General features: G+C 38.1%; 1 pseudogene; it reads right to left on the bottom strand.

Moving 5' to 3' along the window:
* Nucleotides 1-3018: 3018 nt before the first annotated feature.
* Nucleotides 3019-3635, bottom strand: LOC140635001 (large ribosomal subunit protein eL21-like; annotated as a pseudogene).
* Between the last annotated feature and the right edge of the window lie 415 nt (nt 3636-4050).

Here is a 4050-nt window from a genome sequence, read left to right as displayed (position 1 = left end):
TTGGGAACCCATACTCCATTCTCCTCTGCCCCACCCATCGTGTGTGACCTTGTCTCGGCCCCCCAAAAGAACATCGGAACACATCTAACCCTGCAGTCATATACCTCCAGCTCCTCGCTGGTCGGCAATGACCCTAGGAAGAAGGGCAGACGTTGCCCCCCCCCCCCCCTTCCTGCCTGATGGAACATTCCCCTTCATCATATCCTCTTTCTTCCGGAGGTGACTCCTGCCCTTGCCCCCAGGGTGGAAAGGGTTCAGGAAACAGAAATCAGCTTATCATAAGGAAACACAGGCCAGGAATCATTTAAAAACATTTTATCTGTTACAAGGGGTAAAGAAGTCTCTAGGACAACAATGATTTGCCTCAGCTGGGAAAGACCAGGACCTGGTGGAAGAGATCTCCCTTCACCAAGGGAGCTAAGTCTTAGGTTGCTGCATGGGGCTCGCCTAGTCCTTATCAGCCGAGGTAGGAAGAGCCCAGGTCAGGAAAGACCCAGGTATGTGAGGTCTACATTCCTATTACCTGACACAGGATCTGGCTCATTAGATTCGCAGCGAATATTACAGTCAATGGAGTAGACAAATTCTGGTCTTTGCCACTGACTCACTCTTTGGCTTTGTCAAGCTTTATTGGGTAAGTATCTGGTTTTCCCTATATAGAGTGGAGCTGATAATAAATAAAACTGACCTTGCAAGGTTTTTTCAAGTGTGAAAAAGAGGCGATATTGAATGTCACTTGGTGAACTCAGAAAGGTAGGGATAAGAGACTTCCTAATTCTTCAATACCCCCAGATAATAATAGGCTAGTGACTAAAAAGAAATGCTTATTTTCTCACTGGCATTCTTTAATAGAATAGAAAGAATAAGAGGTTGTTTTTTTTTTTTTTTTTTTTTTCATGGAATCATTATTACTATTTCCATGTTGAAAGAGAAAAATATAGGGGTGCCTGGCCGGCTCACTGCATAGATCATGTGACTCTTGTTCTTCAGGTTGTAAGTTTCAGCCCCACTTTGGGTACAGAGATCACTTAAAAACAAAATCTTAATAGAGAGAGAGAGAGAGAAAGAGAGAGAGAGAGAAATAAGAGAGAAAGAGAAAAATGTGGCAGATGATCATTTTTATTCTTTGAGACTTGGCTTTTAATGCAATCAAGTCTGCTAACTGCTGCCCAAACCTCATCTTGTTCACCACTCATTCTAACAAAGAGATTAGTTTAGAATCATTAGGAAAAATTCTGCCCCAAAATTTGACTTGGGATTTGATTGGAATTTTGTTAAACCCAATATGTTGTGATACTGAGACTTCTCATTTAGGTAGTTTCATTCACTTACTCAAATTACTTTTTTTCTCTGAGTACATTTTAGAGTTTTCCTCATAGAGTCTAGTGTATTTTTTTGTTCAGAATTGTAAAGGTTTTTTTTTTTTTCCTACTATAAAAGAGACTTCTCTCCATCATATTTTAGCTGTTTATAGATGATATAGAGGGAAGTTATTATCTTACTAAAAACTTGTCCTATAGTTGCCATAATAAAAATAGCAATAAGAAGTGATAAAATTATACTAGTATTGAACAGTTGCCAAATGGCAGGCACTATGCTGTGTGTTTATATGTATTTTTCCATTGAATCTTCACAGTAACCCTATAGTTATTATCATTGTTTTCCTAATTTATAAATGAAAAAACCTGAAGTTCAGTGAGATGAAGTAACATGCCCAGGGTCACTCAGTTCATTACTGAGCACTTAATTAGTTCCCTTAGGTTTTCTAGATGTACAATCATATCATTTATACAAAAACAAAATTTTGTCTACTCCTTTCCAAGGTTAAGTCTCCTATTTTTGTTTCATGATGCACAGAACTGGTCATAATTGTCGTAAAATGTTAAATAATTACCAACGTTTAAATGTTCCTGAAGCCTCATACCTTGAGTGGATATGAGTATATGATGCTGTAGTCAGCTGCAGTAATGATAACAGGAATCCCTGATGTTTACTGTGCACCCAGACAGTCTCAGTCTAGAACTGATGCTCTCAACCACGCTACTACTTCAGAACCTATTCTCACCTGTTCTAGCATGTTCCATGCCACTCTAGCATGATCCTCATACTTTACACTTTTTCATCTATCATCTTCCCTAAGTTTCCTGGCTTTGTAGCTAAGCTTTATCTCCAGGTCTAGCTCTAGTTGGACTGCTGATCCTGTTGATCCTGGATCTTATTTGGTACTTTCTTGTGACACTGCTTCCAGTAATGGTCTCCTGACTCTACCAATGAAATTAAATAAAGGGGTGGCTCATCTCTGTCTTCTTTAGGTCTCAAGACCCCATCCTATTTAAGCCCACAATTTCCTTTTACCAACATACATCATCAAAGTCTCTCCCAACTTCCCTTTAAAATATCTTTGAAAACAACAAGAAAAAGAGGAATTGGGGCAGCCCGGTGGCACATCGGTTTAGCGCTGCCTACAGCCCAGGGTGTGATCCTGGGGGCCTGGGATCAAGTCCCATGTCGGGCTCCTTACATGGAGCCTGCTTCTCCCTCTGCCTGTGTCTCTGCCTCTCTCTCTCTTTCTCTCTCTCACTCTCTCTGTGTCTTTCATGAATAAATAAAATCTTAAAAAAAAAAAAAAGAAAAAGAGGAATTGACAAGATCATTTTGTTAATTAAAAATTCACCATACCTAATGTCAGGAAGGCTAAAGAGAAGTGATACTCTTCTACACTATACTTCCATATTCTTTATAAAGGGCAATTTGACAGTGCATGTAAAAAAAACCCAAAATCATAGAATTTTGCATATTCCTTGACTGAGAAATCTCACTTGTTGGAATTTATCCCAAGTCATCATGGATGAACAGAAATATATTTCTATAAAACCCTTTATTTCAATATTATTTATAATGGTTAAAAATTTGTAGAATCTAGATGTTCAACAATGAATGGTTTGTTAAATAAATTATACTACATCCAGAGGAATGTTTCATAACATGGGAAAGTTCACAATATATACTGTTAGATGCAAGAAGTATAACATATGGAGTATAATCCCTTTTTTTTTTTTTTTTACAATCCTGAGGTCTTTTATTTTCTTTACAGTTATCATGCCATGAATTCATAGGGAATGGGTTCCAGCAGTTCAGGCTCCTTTCCATTGGTTCTCACAAAGTGTGCTTCTCTGGGTGGGGCAGGCTGGCGCTTCAGTTGGACCCAAGTACCTTTCTCTTTGGCTTCCTTCTTTTTCTGATCATTTTCCTTCACACGCTTTAGGAAGCTATCTCGGCTCTTTGAGTGTTTAATATGCTCAATGTGGACATTAATTCTCTTGGCAAGAATCTTGCCCTTGTTTGTTTACAACAATGCCAACAGCATGCTGAGTAACATTGTAGACCCTTCCAGTTTTGCCATGGTAACATTTGTGGGGCATTCCTTTTTGAACAGTGCCCATTCCCTTGATGTCCACAATAACACCTTTCTTATAGATTCGCATGTATGTGGCCAAAGGAACAACTCCATGTTTTCTAAAAGGCCTAGAGAACATATAGCGGGTACCTCTCCTCTTTCCCTTTGTGTTGGTCATTTTGGCGAATTACTGGAAGATGGCGGTTCCGGCCGAAAGGCCATTTTTGTTATATAAAGACATATTCATTTCTCTATATATCTAGTGTCTATAGTTGTCTATAGACTATAGATATCTATTATCTATCTGTATATTTATAAATCACTACAGAAATCACCACAGAAAACAGAAATATATACCTCCAAATATTCAATTTTGTAATAATTGTGTCATTGTGTAATTATGAAGAAATATGGTGTATTTCTTCTTTTCTTCTTTTTGATCACTGGTTTCTGAATTTGCTACAATTGACATACATTACATTTGGAATAGGAAAAAAGTTATTTTTGACAGCTCTTTGTCAATTAGGCTTCAGCAAAGAGAAAACAAACTCTAGGGCTCAAATAAGATAAAAAGGTTTTAAATCTCCCCGAACTGACTTGGGATGAATGGTTTAGTGTTATGATGAAGCTGTATTTCACAGTTTTTCAGGGAG

This window comes from Canis lupus, chromosome 6 (assembly GCF_048164855.1).
Source record: "Canis lupus baileyi chromosome 6, mCanLup2.hap1, whole genome shotgun sequence".
Classification (NCBI taxonomy): domain Eukaryota; kingdom Metazoa; phylum Chordata; class Mammalia; order Carnivora; family Canidae; genus Canis; species Canis lupus.
This window is presented reverse-complemented; position numbering and strand designations above follow the sequence as displayed.